The following is a 17265-nucleotide window of genomic DNA, read 5'->3' on the forward strand; positions in this document are numbered from 1 at the left end:
ATGCTTAAAGCTCAACTGTCCTTTTAAAAAATTTACACATCACATGGAAATGTTAAAAAAAAAAGACCATTGTATCAGGTAAATATGCTTTTTTTATAGGTATGGCACAACTAATAATAATTGTGCTACTGAGAGATAAAACATTGCGTTTTATTAATCATCAAGAAGACCAGTTATAGCACTAAGCAAATCTCTTTTTTCTTTGTTTTCCCCTTCTTCATCTTCTTCCTCCTCCTCTTCTTCCTCTTCGTCTTCCTGTCTTCTCCTGTGTTAGAAGGCAATATATATATATATATATATATATATATATATTTAATAAAACATTCTGCTAATTAGTCCTACATTGTCAATAGAAGGGATTTATTTTTTAACTTTAACCTTTTAATGACATGGCCTATTTTAGCCTTGAGGGTACAACCATTTTTAATTTCTCCATTTTAATTTTTCCAAGCTTGTTTTCTAAGAGCCATAATTTTCATTTGTGTACTGGTTCATTTCACCATTAGACTATGTTCACACACTGTCTTTTTTAACCCCTTAAGGACCGGGCTAACTTTCGTTTTTGCGTTTTCGTTTTTTCCTCCTTGTGCTTAAAAGGCCATAGCACTTGCATTTTACACCTACAGACCCACATGAGCCCTTTTTTTTTGTGTCACTAATTGTACTTCGCAATGACAGGCTGAATTTTTCCATAAAATATGCTGCGAAACCAGAAAAAAATTATATACGCAGTGAAATTGGAAAAAAAAACGCAATTATTTTTCTTTGGGGGGGGCTTCATTTTTACGTCGTGTGTCCTATGGAAAAACTTTCTTGTTATATATGTTCCTAAAGTCTTTACGATTAAAACGATATATAACATGTATAACATATATTGTATCTGATGGCCTGTAAAAAATTAAAACCATTGTTAACAAATATACGTTCCTTAAAATTGCTCTATCCCCAGGCTTATAGCGCTTTTATCCTTTGGCCTATGGGGCTGTGTGAGGTGTCATTTTTTGCGCCATGATGTGTTCTTTCTATCGGTACCTTGATTGCGCATATACAACTTTTTGATCTCTTTTTATTACAATTTTTCTGGATTTGATGCGACTGAAAATGCGCAATTTTGCACTTTGGGATTTTTTTGTGCTTACGCCGTTTACCGTGCGAGATCAGTAATGTGATTAATTAATAGTTTGGGCGATTACGCACGCGGCGATAGCAAACATGTTTGTTTATTTATTTATTTGTTTACTTTTATTTGTAAAATGGGAAAAGGGGGGTGATTCTGACTTTTATTAGGGGAGGGGGCTTTTTATTAATAATGACACTTTTTTTTACATTCACTCACAGTAATAAGCCCCCTGGGGGACTTCTATATACACAGAACTGATCTCCCATTGAGATCAATCCTGTGTATATAATAGAGCAATGATCCATCAGATCATGGCTCTATTATAATGGTCTGCTGCAGACCATCTAAATAGATTGCCGAGCCGGGATCAGCGTCATTCCGATGCTGAGCCCCGGCCGGCTAATTAGAACGGATCTCCCCTCCGCGATCGCATCGCGGGGGGGAGATCCCCCACTGGACACCAGGGAGAGGGGGCACAGCTGCCATCAAATGCAGCTGTCAGCTTTGACAGCTGCATTTGAATGGTTAATTAGCCGGCCGCGGCGGCTAATACACGCGGTCCCTGGCTGCACATAGCAACCGGGGACCACGCGCTGCAGAGAGGGCTCACGCCGGGAGCCCTCTCTGTTTACACTTAACGGCCGCATGACGGGTAAACCCGTCATGCGTCGTTAAGAGGTTAAGAAGAAAAAAACCTGTTTTTTTTTTTGTTTTTTTATAATGACGGACATTAATAATAATCATGATCACCTAAAAAGACGTCATTTTTTTAATTCTCTTTATTTGGGCCATCACCAATAGTTTTAAACTGTACCCTATTTTAGTAAATAATAGACAATTACGCACGCAGCGATAGTTAATATGCTTACTCTTTTTTTTTTTAACATTTTTTGGCTATGTTCACACTACGTAAGCTCCGTGAATATGCGTCCGGAAACTTACGTAGTTAGCGTACAATGCAAAGTATACGATCCCGGCTGCACAGTTCACACTTCGTACGAATGTACGCCGGGATCGTATACGGCGCCGTAAGAAATGAACCAGACCATCGTTTCCCGCCGGAAGGCTTGTAACTTACGCCCGCAGCGTATCCCGCGGCTCCGTACGAAGTGGTGATTTCTTCATTTTTGCACTCTTCTATGCCGATCCAAAAGGTTCTGTGGGGTGTCCGGAGCTAGGCGAAGATTTCCAAGTAAAAGACCGCTGTCAGATCGCTTCGTAGGGGGCCCAGGAAGCGTAAGTAGACTACGGGCATACGTTCGCAATGCGTACGCATTGCGTACACATTGCGTACGCATCCGCCCGCACATCGAATATTTGCACGCCCGCTGTTTCAGCCGCACATGTACGGCGCCGTACGAAATGCGTACGGATTCGTACGCAGTGTGAACATAGCCTTTATTTGTAAAATAGGAAAAAGGGAGCTGATTTTTATTAAGGGGGGTTATATACCCTATTTTCCGTCATATAAGGCGACTGGGCATATAAGACGACCCCTGACTTTTAAAGAGATTGTCAGGGGTTCGCCTTATATGCCGGAAAATATTAACTGCATCTAAATTAATAAAACAACAAACAGTTAACTCACCCGGGCCCTGTTCCCGGCCTCCGCGCATCTTCTTCTCCGCTCCCGTTCCCGGCGCAGCCAGTGTGGCGTACACTGACTGTGCCAGGGATGCCCGGAGCTCACCCGAGCAGCCATGCATCTAATCGGAGACACTCGGCTGCTCAGGAGAGCTTCGGAAGAATGACAGAGGCTTCGGGAGGCTCCAGAAGTACCCGACGCCTCTGTCATTCTTCCGAAGCTCTCCTGAGCAGCCAAGTGTCTCCGACTAGACGCTTGGCTGCTCGGGAGAGCTTCAGGCATCCCCGTCGCAGTCAGTGTACGTCACACTGGCTGCGCCGGGAAAGGGAGCAGAAAAGAAGACGCGTGGAGGTCGGGAACGGGCCCAGGTGAGTTAACTGTTTATTTTTTTTTAAATGGTCGCCTCATACGGTGGGAATGCGGGCCATTTTTGAGCACCCCTGACTTCTGACAACATTTTTCAGGGTTAATAAGTTGTCTTATACGCCGTAAAATATGGTAATTTAGATTTTTTTTACATACAATAAGGACAATATAGTGAAAATTCAGAAGAGAAAAAAACTAAACACTGATGAAAAGCCACACCCCAAACCACGTTCACAATAGGCCACACCCCTCATTGTCAAAGCCAGAGTGTCCCTGGAAAAAAAAAATTCAAATGTTGGTAACTATGTACTGCTTTAGTGCAGTGTGTTGTAACTGTGAGCATGGCTCTGTAGAGGCCTTTACATAGCAGGCCAGGGGGTTGTCAGAAGGCTATTAACACTGGACTAAATGATATGGTGAAAAAAATGTGAACAGGTGAAAAATATTTATATATATTTTTTTTTTGCAAAAACACATAGTAAATAAGGAGTACAGTATGTTCATTATTATGACAGTCATAATAAATTACTGTCATTATACTATACAATGTGTGCTTTGCTGTCCCATTTCCCATTGATTTCAATGGAGCACATTAATATGACCGTATTTGTACCCCAAAATGATGGCTGTATTTTACCTTTATTTTACTGTGTGTGTGAACAATGTCCCCAAAACATCCACATGTTATGACTGTAAAAAGAGCCCTAAAAGCATTTTCAGATAATTTTGCTATTTATTAGTGCAGCCTGGGTAACATAGTAAACAATCCCTCCTAGTGCAAACAACACCTTTAATTCATTGTTTGAATAATAAAATATTAACCCCTTAACGACATCGGGCGTAAACTTACGCCCTCGCGCCCTGGTACTTGGCGCATCAGGGCGTAAATTTACGCCCGATGTTTCCCCGATCGCTGCGTGTTCACACACAGCGGTCGGGGAAGATGGCCTGCTATAAATCATAGCAGGCCATCTTAGCTTCACGGCACGGGGGGTGGTTAACACCCCCCGTGCTTACGATCGCCGCTATAGGCTGATCAATTCAGATCAGCCAATAGCGGCGATCGGAACCTTTCCGGGTCATCGGCGACCCGATGCTACAGGGATGTTCAGATTGTACAGCTACAGGGATGTTCAGATTGTAGAAATTTTTTTTTTTTTTTTTTCAAAATTTTTTTTTTCTATTTTCCGCACCCTATCGCCGCTGAGTGTTGATCAGCATCGCACGAAAGTGCGCTGCTAATCAGCAACTCCTCCTTTTTGGCGTAGGGTGTTTTTTTTCTATATCCTACTGCCACGGTCTGCTGATAAGTGCCGCACATAAGTGCGGCATTTATCAGCAACTCCTTTGTTGGCGTAGGTTTTTTTTTTATACTTACTGTAAAAAAACACGTAAAAAACACTACATTACACCACACTACATTGAATAAAGTTTGACACTACACCACTACATACCCCATATACCAATCCCCGTATACAAATGGCCCCCAGGGTGTTTTCGGCGTCAGAGGGATACGTTATTATTACCTCCGACACCGAAACAGCCAGTGAGGATGAATGGGGGGTCCTTCTTTCCTCCATTCATCCTCATCATCCTCATCATCCAGTGACGTATCTGGGGGTAGCGTAGCGTACGCTGCCCCCCAGACACGTCTTTTCTGCCAGTACCGTCCCAATAAGAGATGGCGGTATGGAGTGAAATTCTACACACTCTGTGACAGTACCTCAGGGTACACTTACAGATTTCGGGTACGTGCACACTGCGGAATGGCAAAGGATAACCCTTTGTGCATTCCGCAGCTGGCACCCACCGGCGGACTGATGCGGGCGCATGTCTCTACCCGTGTCATAGACTCTATCCTATGCACGGGCGGATTCCATCGTCCATCCAAAGAATAAAAACGTTGGACAGAGAGCGGAATCCGCCGATGCATAGAATGGAGTCTATGACACGTGTGGAGACGTGCGCCCGCATCAGTCCGCCGGAGGGTGCCAACTGTGGAATGCACGAAGGGTTATCTGTCGCGATTCCGCAGTGTGCATGTACCCTTAGAGTGTATGTAGGAAGGGACACCCGAATGCAGCCCCCAGATGCCCCCTCCCCCCCCATCCTCTGAGTTAGTGGGGACATCGTCCGGGAACTGATCTTCCCACTGCTGGATAAAGGTCACCACCTGCACGGGGATAACTTTTATACCAGCACCCCCTCTTCTGGTCCCTCGCTGCCTGAGCTACTGTAGCTTGCGGCACGATCCGAACATATCAGAAGTAGTAATAGAGCCCTAATATTTAGCAGCCATGGAGCGGACCCAGCTTTTCTGGATATGAAGGACCCCGTATCGCACCAGGACAACATTTTCCAGGTGACGTCCCCCCCACTGGAGAAAGGGAGACCCCAGAAGAAGTGCAGAGTGTGGGGTAACAGGGGGATCAGGAAGGACACCATTTTCCAGTGTGACACCTGTCCTGATCCCCCCGGCCTCTGCATACTGGATCGCTCCAAGGCGCACCACACGTCACTGGGGTTCTACATTATCTAAATTCTGTCCCTTATTCCTATTTCAGGGGTCACGTTGATCCAGGGATTATTCTGATCGCCAATATGGAGTCGGGAAGGAATTTTTCCCCTGTGATGAGGCTTCTGTCGTCTGCCTTACGAGGGTTTTTTTTTGCCTTCCTCTGGATCAACACAGTTTGAGTTTGATGGACACCTGTCATTTTCAACCTTATAAACTAATAATTGGCCTAATACCCCCAAATAAATTAGAATTGTCCCTTTTCCCCAGCTAAGTAGGTATGGCCGCCATTCCCATTAGAGGATGCCATGATGCAATTACAAAGCCTCTGTGCGGCCAGGACAGTAGAAACCCCCCCACAAGTGACCCCATTCTGGAAACTACACCCCATAAGGAATCTAACAAGGGGGGCAGCGGGGATATGGCCCCCTGGTGACGGCCACATTTGGGACGTGAAAATGAAAAAAATTGTATTTTTTATTTTCTCGGCACATGTTCTACGTAAGTGCCCGTCACCAGTGGGGTCCATATCCTCACTGCACCCCTTGTTAGATTCCTTATGGGGTGTAGTTTCCAGAATGGGGTCACTTGTCGGGGGTTTCTACTGTCCTGGCAGCACAGGAGCTTTGTAATTGCGACATGGCCTCCATCCTCCATTCCAGCCTCTAAATGGCGCTCTGTCCCTTTGGTGACTTGCCCTGTGCCCATATGGCACATTATGCCCACATGTGGGGTATTTTCGTACTCAGGGGACACTACCCTACACGTTTTGTGTTCATTTTCTTTTTTAACCCCTTGTGGAAATGGAAAAAAATCAAGGCTAGACCAACATTTAGTGTAATTTTTGTAAAATTTTTACTCTAAATCATTAATCTTGTCATGTTTTTTCATTTTCACAAGGGGTTAAAAGATAAAAAAAACATTTAATGTGTAGAGCAATTTCCCCTGAGTACGGAAATACCCCACATGTGGACATAAAGCGCCATGCGGGTGCAGGTAAAGCCTCCGAAGGGAAGAAGCGCCATTTGGTTTTTGAAGGCTGGATTTGGATGGAATGGATTTCGAGGGGCCATGTTGCATTCAAAAGGCCCCTGTGTTGCCAAGACAGTTGAAACCCCCCACAAGTGACCCCATTATGGAAACTGCACCCCTCAAGGAATGTAACAAGGGGTGTAGTGAGCATATGGACCCCACTGGTGACGGACACAAATGTGGAACAATGTGGCGTGAAAATGAAATATTACATTTTTTACACTATAATGTTGGTTTAGCCTTGAATATATCATTTTCACAAGGGGTTAAAAGAGGAGAAAAAAAACAAAATGTGTAGCGCAATTTCCCCCGAGTCCGTAAATACCCCACATGTGGACATAAAGCGCCATGCGGGTGCAGGGTAAGCCTCCGAAGGGAAGGAGCACCATTTCGTTTTTGAAGGCTGGATTTGGATGGAATGGATTTTGAGGGGCCATGTTGCATTCAAAAGGCCTCTGTGTTGCCAAGACAGTTGAAACCCCCCACAAGTGACCCCATTATGGAAACTACACCCCTCAAGGAATGTAACAAGGGGTGTAGTGAGCATATGGACCCCACTGGTGATGGGCACAAATGTGGAACAATGTGGCGTGAAAATGAAATATTACATTTTTTACACTATAATGTTGGTTTAGCCTTGAATTTATCATTTTCACAAGGGGTTAAAAGAGAAAAAAACACACAATATGTGTAGAGCAATTTCCCCCGAGTCCGTAAATACCCCACATGTGGACATAAAGCGCCATGTGGGCGCAGGGCAAGCCTCCGAAGGGAAGGAGCGCCATTTGGATTTTGGAGGTTGGATTTGGCTAGAATGGATGATGAACGCCATGTCGCATTTACAGAGCCCTCGTGCTGCCAAAACACTGGAAACCCCCCACAAGTGACCCCATTCTGGAAACTGCACCCCTCAAGGAATCTAACAAGGGGTGCACTGAGGATATGGACCCCTTGATGACGGGCACATTTGTGCCATGAAAGTGAAAAAATGAAATTTTTCCCTTTCACGTCACATTGTTCCACATTTGTGCCCGTCACCAGTGGGGTCCATATGCTCACTGTGCCCCTTGTTAGATTCCTTGAGAGGTGTAGTTTCCAGAATGGAATCACTTGTGGGGGGTTTCCAGTGTCTTGGCAGCACGAGGGCTCTGTAAATGCGACATGGCCCTTGAAATCCTTTTCAGTGAAATTCAGCTTCCAAAAGCCAATTGGCGCTCCTTCCCTTTGGAGGCTCGTCCTGCGCCCCCTTGGCACTCTATCGCCACATGTGGGGTATTTCTGTACTCGGGAGAAACTGCGCTACACATTTTTTGTCTTTTTTTGCCTCTTATCCCTTTAAGAAAATGAAAAATTGAAGGCTAGAACAACGTTTTAGTGTAAAAAATAAATTTTTCTTTTTTCACGCCATATTGTTCGGAAAATCTGTGAAGCACCTGTGGGGTCCAGATGCTCACCGCACCCCTTGTTACATTCCTTGAGGGGTGTAGTTTTCTAAATGGTGTCCCTTTAGGGGTGTTTTTTAGGTTTTGACACCCCAGAGCCTCTGCCAACCTGAAGTGGTACAGTCAAAAATGACCAAATATAAAGGAGGCGTTGAAATTCACTAGGCGCTCCCTTATATCTGAGGCTTGTGGTTGCGTCAAATAGCGCAATAGGGCCACATATGGGGTATTTCTATAAACTGCAGAAACGGGGCAATAATTATTGGGGTGCATTTCTCTGGTAATAGGTTTATAATTATGAAAAATATTGGATTACAATAAAATCTCTGCACAGAAAATTAAAATTTTCAAATTCCTTACACACTTAGCTTTTATTTCTGTGACTCCCCTAAAGGTTTAAAACACTTTCTGGATGTGCTTTTGCAGAGTTTGGGGGGTGCAGTTTCTAAAATGGGGTGCTTTGTGGGGCTTTCTAACATACAGGCCCCTCAAATACACTTTAAATCTGAACAGGTCCCTAAAAATATCTGATTTTGAAATTTTACTGAAAATTTGGAAATTTGCTGCTAATGTTTTAAGCTTCCTATCGTCTAAAAAAAATGAAAGATAGTTTAATAAATGCCGCCAACATAAAGTAGACATGTTGCTAATGCTATTTAATATATAATTTATGTGGTATAACCACTTTCTTTATACGCAAAGAAGTTTCAAAGTTGGAAAAATGCATTTTTTCAAATTTTTTCACATTATTTGGGTTTTTTCATAAAGATTTGTTATGAGTATCGACTCCAATTTACCAGAAATGTAAAGTACAATATGTCACGAGAAAACATTCTCAGAATCAGCCGGATAGGTAAAAGCATCCCGAAGTTATTAATGACTAAAGTGACACTGGTCATATTCATAAAATTTGTCTCTGTCATTAAGGCCATTTCAGGCTCTGTCCTTAAGGGGTTAAAGGGGTACTCCGGCAGGGGGGGGGGGGCTATTTTGGGATCTGGCCGGGGATGAGGTGGCTGTGGTAAACGACGTCCACTCACCTCCTCGGTTCCATCCCGTATCGCGGGGCTCCGGTCCCCGGTCCGATCTGAGCGGACTTGAAACAGATCCCGCCACTGTCACTGACTGGCTTAGCGGACTTGAGACGTCACGTCTCGAGCCCACGTCAGACACTAGGAAGCGGCCGGAAACCGGGGACCAGAGGGTCGCGATGCAGCAGGGCCGGCCTTAGGGTAGATGGCGCCCTGTGCGAAACCTAAATCTCACAGCCTCCCATCCCTCCAGACGACCCCCACAATAAAACCACAAACGAGACGGGAGGCTGTAGTATTTAGATACGATATACTAAATCCTATTACAACAAGCTCCACCCCTAAACCCCAGCCCCCCAGACCACCCGACCCCCGATAGAAGTGCCATCTATCTATGTATCTATCTATCAATCATCTCCCCCCCCCCCCCCCCAACTGTTATATATGTGATCTCTGAGATGTGACTTCACTAAAACACAGCAAATTTGGACTTGGCCTATTTGGCGTTTACACTGTTTACCGTGCAGGGGGCAGTAGTTATGCACCGTTTAGCTGTTGGGGTATGCTGGGGGTAGTAGTTGTGCACTGTTTAGCTGTTGGGGTATGCTGGGGGCAGTAGTTGTGCACTGTTTCAGCTGATAGGAGATAGATAGATAGATAGATAGGAGATAGATAGATAGGAGATAGATAGATAGATAGATAGATAGATAGGAGATAGATAGATAGATAGATAGATAGATAGATAGATAGATAGATAGATAGATGATAGATAGATAGATAGATAGATAGATAGATAGATAGATAGATAGATAGGAGGGAGATAGATAGATAGATAGATAGATAGATAGATAGATAGATAGATAGGAGGTATGCACTGTTTAGCTGTTGGGGTATGCTGGGGGCAGTAGTTGTGCACTGTTTCAGCTGATAGGAGATAGATAATAGTAGATAGATAGATAGATAGATAGATAGATAGATAGATAGGAGATAGATAGATAGATAGATAGATAGATAGGAGATAGATAGATAGGAGATGGATAGATAGATAGATAGATAGATAGGAGATAGATAGATAGATAGATAGATAGGAGATAGATAGATAGGAGATAGATAGATAGATAGGAGATAGATAGATAGATAGATAGATAGATAGATAGATAGATAGGAGATAGATAGATAGATAGATAATAGTAGATAGATAGATAGATAGATAGATAGATAGATAGATAGATAGATAGGAGATAGATAGATAGATAGATAGATAGATAGATAGATAGATAGATAGATAGGAGATAGATAGGAGATAGATAGATAGATAGGAGATAGATAGATAGATAGATAGATAGATAGATAGATAGATAGGAGGGAGATAGATAGATAGATAGATAGATAGATAGATAGATAGATAGATAGATAGATAGGAGGTATGCACTGTTTAGCTGTTGGGGTATGCTGGGGGCAGTAGTTGTGCACTGTTTCAGCTGATAGGAGATAGATAATAGTAGATAGATAGATAGATAGATAGATAGATAGATAGATAGGAGATAGATAGATAGATAGATAGATAGATAGATAGATAGATAGATAGGAGATAGATAGATAGATAGATAGATAGATAGATAGATAGGAGATAGATAGATAGGAGATAGATAGATAGGAGATAGATAGATAGATAGATAGATAGATAGATAGATAGATAGATAGATAGGAGATAGATAGGAGATAGATAGATAGATAGATAGATAATAGTAGATAGATAGATAATAGTAGATAGATAGATAGATAGATAGATAGGAGGGAGATAGATAGATAGATAGATAGATAGATAGATAGATAGATAGATAGGAGGTATGCACTGTTTAGCTGTTGGGGTATGCTGGGGGCAGTAGTTGTGCACTGTTTCAGCTGATAGGAGATGGATAGATAGATAGATAGATAGATAGGAGATAGATAGATAAACTGTAGAATCGGGTAAGCAGCACCACTTTTATGCTGAGTTGCGGGTGCCAGCGGATGGTTGTGACCAGTAACCTTCACATATATACTCCAAGGAATCGTCCACAGCACTCCAAGATCGGTGAAACATCAAATGAGGTTTGCCTCAGGCGGCAGAAACCCCAGAATCGGCCCTGTATCTACCTATCTATCTCCTATCTATCTACCTATCTATCTCCTATCTATCTACCTATCTATCTCCTTTCTATCTATCTATCTCCTATCTATCTATCTATCTATCTCCTATCTCCTATCTATCTCCTATCTATCTATCTATCTATCTATCTATCTATCTACTCCAAGGAATCGTCCACAGCACTCCAAGATCAGTGAAACATCAAACGTGGTTTAATCAAATCATAGTGGTACAGCACAGCAAAATAGTCAATCAGCAACGTTTCAACGACCACTGTCGTCTTTTTCAAGCATGACTATACTCTAAACAACAGACCTTCTTATACAGGTGAGATAATCATTGTGAACAAGTGATTGGTGAATATAGTGCACGTGATCAGAGTCTCATTAGCAGACATTTTATACATTGTAGGTACGTGCGTAAAGGTGTTACATTTGTATTTACAATGTGTTGTGATTAAAAACAATACTCAAGCTAGACGGCAGTATAAATTTTTCTATATTTTTACAAAAAGAAGAATATGTTCCTTCATTATTCACAGCAGTCACGGCTCACCACCATAGAAAAGGATTCACGAACCTCGGCAGCAACTGCGCATGCTCGCGCTCTGATAGTTCATTGGTTAGTGAGTGACACATAGAGAAAGTAAACAACAGCATTAGCTAAGAGGCGTTCCATTACTTGGGAGAATCATACAAGAGACTGCATCACCCCAGGTCACTTCACGTCATCCCGGTACCGCGTCCTCCTGATCTCCTATCCAGGTAATCATATTGGAGGTTGCTTCACCCCAGGTAGCAAACGTATCTTAGTGATCCCGGTACCGCATCCTCTCAATCTCCTGTGCCTCTCCATATTGAGACCGCTAGTCACGAGATCGCGATCGTATATACAGGACACCACACAATTCCTTAAATATGTTAAAGGTTTACACTTACCTGATGGAGCTATACTTGCAACACTTGATGTGGTAAGCTTATATACGTCTATCGGAATAGACATGGGTCTACAGGCAGTGAGTTACTTCCTGGATTACAATTGAATCCTAAGGAACAAGATTTTATAATGAGATTGTTGGAATTTAATTTAACAAACAATTATTTCAGTTTTGATGGTAAAATGTTTCTGCAAAGACGTGGAGTAGCGATGGGGGCTAATGTAGAATAAAAATCTATGGAGCGCACCAGTTTGAACATGTTCTTATTTGCAAGCGCTTCATAGATGATATTTTCATCATTTGGACTGGTGATCGTGGAGGACTAGATGATCTAGTGACGATGTTGAATGGACTGGACCAGACTATTAAATTTACATATTCTTGTAGTGACGTACAAATTAACTTCCTTGACGTTGAACTTACAGTGGAAAATAACATGTTGATTTCAAACATATACACTAAACCCACTGATTGCAATAATACTTTACTATTCAACAGTTGCCATCCATCAAAAATGATTAGATCTCTACCAAAAAGCCAGATGACTAGGGCTCGAAGGATAGTGGAAAAAACAACACATCTGAACAGGGCTCTAGACACTATGACCAGACAATTCAGAGAAAGGGGTTATCCCAGAGATCTTTTAGAAAAATGTGAACAGGATATTAGATCAATTGACCGTGACACACTACTTACTGACAAACCTAAAGATGTAAAATCAGCCAGAGTACCGTTCATATCCACATATACACATTTATCTCCTAGGATAGGACAGGTAATTAACAAGCATTGGCCCATTATCCAACAGTCCTTTCCAGAGATTTCTGACTTTCAAAATCCTCCCTTATTTTCATACCGACGAGAATATAATCTTAGAGACAAACTAGTTAAAAGTGATATTACAAGAAAATCTGGTAATACACAAACTTACTTGGCGGTACAAAAAATGGGATGTTATCCATGCCTTGGATGTGTAAGCTGTAAATATCTGGTGAAGGGCACAACGTTTGTTCACCCTAGAACAAAAATTGAATACAAAATTAAACACTACTTAACATGCAGATCTGATCATGTGGTATATGTTCTGTGGTGCCCGTGCAATAAGGTGTATGTGGGAGAGATGACATGGGACTTCAGAACAAGGTTAACCCAACATCGTTATAGCATAAGAAAGCAGAAATTGGATCTTCCAGTTTCTAAGCATTTTACAGAAACCAAACATAAAGAAAGTGATCTACGTTGCATGATAGTAGACAAGGTTGATATGCCCAAGAGAGGTGGTGACAGACAGCTCCTTTTACGTAAAAGAGAACTAGAATGGATCTTTAAGTTAGATGCAAAAGGACCTTATGGACTCAATGTGGAGTACAAAACCTCCAAATATACGGGGTGAGTGGTGGACTTAACTATGTATCCCAGTGAATGTAGGAGAACATTCTCCCATGATGTTTACATTGTGACTGATCTTCTTTTATTGTTATAATTTAGTAATATTTTTTTCTTTTATCTATAGATGTTGCATTATGTGGATCGCAGCAATATGACTCACCACCTAACTTTGAAGAGGAGAACCAAAGCAGCCTATACTACATACTTTGATCTAGTGATATGCTTGACACAGTTCACATTGAGGAATCTACAGCTTTTGCGTTCTGAGGCAAGTCCGAGAATGGCCTGGAGAGGCACAGGAGATTGAGAGGATGCGGTACCGGGATCACTAAGATACGTTTGCTACCTGGGGTGAAGCAACCTCCAATATGATTACCTGGATAGGAGATCAGGAGGACGCGGTACCGGGATGACGTGAAGTGACCTGGGGTGATGCAGTCTCTTGTATGATTCTCCCAAGTAACGGAACGCCTCTTAGCTAATGCTGTTGTTTACTTTCTCTATGTGCCACTCACTAACCAATGAACTATCAGAGCGCGAGCATGCGCAGTTGCTGCCGAGGTTCGTGAATCCTTTTCTATGGTGGTGAGCCGTGACTGCTGTGAATAATGAAGGAACATATTCTTCTTTTTGTAAAAATATAGAAAAATTTATACTGCCGTCTAGCTTGAGTATTGTTTTTAATCACAACACATTGTAAATACAAATGTAACACCTTTACGCACGTACCTACAATGTATAAAATGTCTGCTAATGAGACTCTGATCACGTGCACTATATTCACCAATCACTTGTTCACAATGATTATCTCACCTGTATAAGAAGGTCTGTTGTTTAGAGTATAGTCATGCTTGAAAAAGACGACAGTGGTCGTTGAAACGTTGCTGATTGACTATTTTGCTGTGCTGTACCACTATGATTTGATTAAACCACGTTTGATGTTTCACCGATCTTGGAGTGCTGTGGACGATTCCTTGGAGTAGATAGATAGATAGATAGATAGGAGATAGATAGATAGATAGATAGATAGATAGATAGGAGATAGATAGGAGATAGATAGATAGGAGATAGATAGGTAGATAGATAGGAGATAGATAGATAGATAGGAGATAGATAGGTAGATACAGGGCCGATTCTGGGGTTTCTGCCGCCTGAGGCAAACCTCAGGCGGCCGCCCCGAGTGATGGCCGGCAAACCCCAACCCCCCCCAACCCCCGCGGCCGCAGCCATCCACTCGCCTGTCTCACACCGCAGCCGGCCCGCGCTCTCTGCTGTCTCCACATCCCGTCAGGTCCCGCGATGTCACCCTGCAGCTGTCACGGACCTCCAGGCTGTGGTGAGTGAGTGAGGTGATCGGGTCCCGCGCGACCCGATCACCCCAGCGCGTCCCCCACGACCCCGGGCACTCACCAACCACAGCCTGGAGGTCCGTGACAGCTGCAGGGTGACATCGTGGGACCTGACGGGATGTGGAGAGCGCGGGCGACGGGACAGGTGAGCGGCCGCTGTCATTTTTGTTAAGTGATACTTAACAAAAATGACAGCAGGGGGGACATAATGCCGCCCCCTGCCGGACCGCAAAATCTGCCGCCTCAGGCGGAAGGCTCATTCCGCCTCATGGCAGAAGCGGGCCTGGGTAGATAGGAGACAGATAGAGAGATAGGTAGATAGATAGATAGGAGGCAGGCCCGCTTCTGCCATGAGGCAGAATGAGAATTCTGCCTCAGGCGGCAGATTCTGCAGTCCTGAAGGGGGCGGCATAATCTTCCCCCTAGTTGTCATTTTAGTTAAGTTTACTCCTAACCATCCCCCGCTCTAGCAGCGATCTATAAAGCCTCCGCTGCCCATGCTTTATCCTCACTCACCAAAAGCAGCAGTAATCAGCAGGGAGGATCGGAGGTCCGGCTGGGGTGAATATCACTTGTGGCCCCACATCACCTCCTCGTCCTCGGACCCCTCAGCAGCACTCTCACCCGTATGTCCTATCCCCTGCTGCGCTCTGTGTATAGCTGTGCTGTGGCAGATATCTGTATGTAACTGCTGCACTCACCTGCCGATCTCATGTGCAGTGGGGCTGAATTCCACTGCTGAACTGTAATGGTCGTGTGGATGAAGTTTGTCCTCGGGGAGACAGACACTGTGTCCCAGAAGCACAGATATGTTCCCATTAGCTGCCTGACAGGGGCGCCATACCTGCACATCGTCAACCAATTTGGACTTAGATAGCGCCCCTGTGCTTCTGGGACACAGTGTCTGTCTCCCCGAGGACAAACTTCATCCACATGACCATTACAGCTCAGCAATTCAGCCCCACTGCAGATGAGATCGGCAGGTGAGTGCAGAAGTTACATACAGATATCTGCCACAGCACAGCTATACACAGAGCGCAGCAGGGGATAGGACATATGAGCAGGGCCAGCGTTAAGGAGGGAAGGGGGACAAACAGGGCAATTACCCAGACCCTTCATCCCCAAGGGCCCCCCCTGCAGTTGCTTTAATGCCAGCAAGCAGTATCAAAGTGTACTGTGAAAATGCTGCTTCTGGCCGATGTGTCCCAGTGCCTGGTCCACCTTAAAGGGGTTGTCCGGCGAAAAAAATTATTCACAGAATAACACACATTAAAAAGTTATACAACTTTGTAATGTATGTTATGTCTGTGAATGGCCCCCTTCCCCGTGTTTCCCCCCACCCACGCTAGACCCGGAAGTGTGGTGCATTATACTCACCGCATGTCGTGTCGTCCACGGTCTCCGATCGTCAGCAGTGACGTCTTCTTCGTAAGTTCGGCGGATCTTCCCGAGTGCCGGCCGCCCTCTGCAGCGTCATCCGAAGCTCAGCCGCGATTGGCTGAGCATAACTGTGCTCAGCCAATCGCGGCTGAGCAGCTGATGACGTGGCCGCGTCATCAGCCGCTCAGCCGCGATTGGCTGAGCACAGTTATGCTCAGCCAATCGCGGCTGAGCGGCTGATGACGCGGCCACGTCATCAGCTGCTCAGCCGCGATTGGCTGAGCACAGTTATGCTCAGCCAATCGCGGCTGAGCTTCGGATGACGCTGCAGAGGGCGGCCAGCACTCGGGAAGATCCGCTGGCCTCCCGAAGAAGACGTCACTACTGAAGATCGGAGACCGTGGTCGGCACGTGACAGGTAATGTATAGCGCACCACACTTCCGGGTACACGGGTGGGGGTGGTGGGACACGGGGAAGGGGACCATTCACAGACATAACATACATTACAAAGTTGTATAACTTTGTAATGTGTGTTATTCTGTGAATAATTTTTTTCGCCGGACAACCCCTTTAAGTAACCTTCCTCCTTAAGAATTACCCCCTCCCCCTCTCTCCCCTCTGACAAGCCTCCTGCTTCCGGGTTAGCAGCACATGTCGGGACGGTTAGGGTGCTTGCACACTGAGCAATTCTCGCGGAATTCCGCCCGAATTCCGCCATAAAACGCGGGCGGAATCTGCGTGGAATTCCGCCCGTGTAAATGCAACATTGCTCCTTCCATAGAGAACAATGGGATTTCCGACTGCCCGTGCACACAGAGTAAATTTCCGTCCGGAATTCCGCGCGGATTCCGAGCAGAATCCGCATTCCGCCCAAAGAATGTACATGTCAATTCTTTGGGCGGATTCCGCTAGAGGAATCCTATAGAAGTTAATGGGGTTTGAATTCTGCTGGTAATTCCGCTTGCATTCCGCTTGATTTCAGCGCGG

The 17265-nt window shown here is 44.3% G+C and overlaps 2 long non-coding RNA genes across 5 annotated transcripts in view; one reads left to right on the plus strand and one right to left on the minus strand.

Moving 5' to 3' along the window:
* LOC138767665 (uncharacterized) overlaps nt 1-17265 on the minus strand; it is a 44621-nt gene that overhangs the window by 20307 nt on the left and 7049 nt on the right. The window contains exons 1-4 of one of the 4 annotated variants that reach the window (XR_011358835.1): nt 13925-13991; nt 13091-13175; nt 12161-12267; nt 110-265 (exon numbers count right to left, since the gene is read on the minus strand). This is a non-coding gene — a long non-coding RNA (uncharacterized lncRNA). Of the gene's footprint in view, nt 1-109; nt 266-11418; nt 11830-12160; nt 12268-13090; nt 13176-13924; nt 13992-17265 lie in introns of those variants that run through there. The other 3 variants (XR_011358832.1, XR_011358834.1, XR_011358833.1) reach the window with 3 other exon arrangements.
* LOC138767666 (uncharacterized) lies at nt 12080-14492 on the plus strand. The gene is made up of 2 exons (XR_011358836.1): nt 12080-12192; nt 13673-14492. It is a non-coding gene; the product is annotated as an uncharacterized lncRNA (long non-coding RNA).

Source organism: Dendropsophus ebraccatus, chromosome 11, assembly GCF_027789765.1.
Source record: "Dendropsophus ebraccatus isolate aDenEbr1 chromosome 11, aDenEbr1.pat, whole genome shotgun sequence".
NCBI classification, from domain to species: Eukaryota; Metazoa; Chordata; class Amphibia; order Anura; family Hylidae; genus Dendropsophus; species Dendropsophus ebraccatus.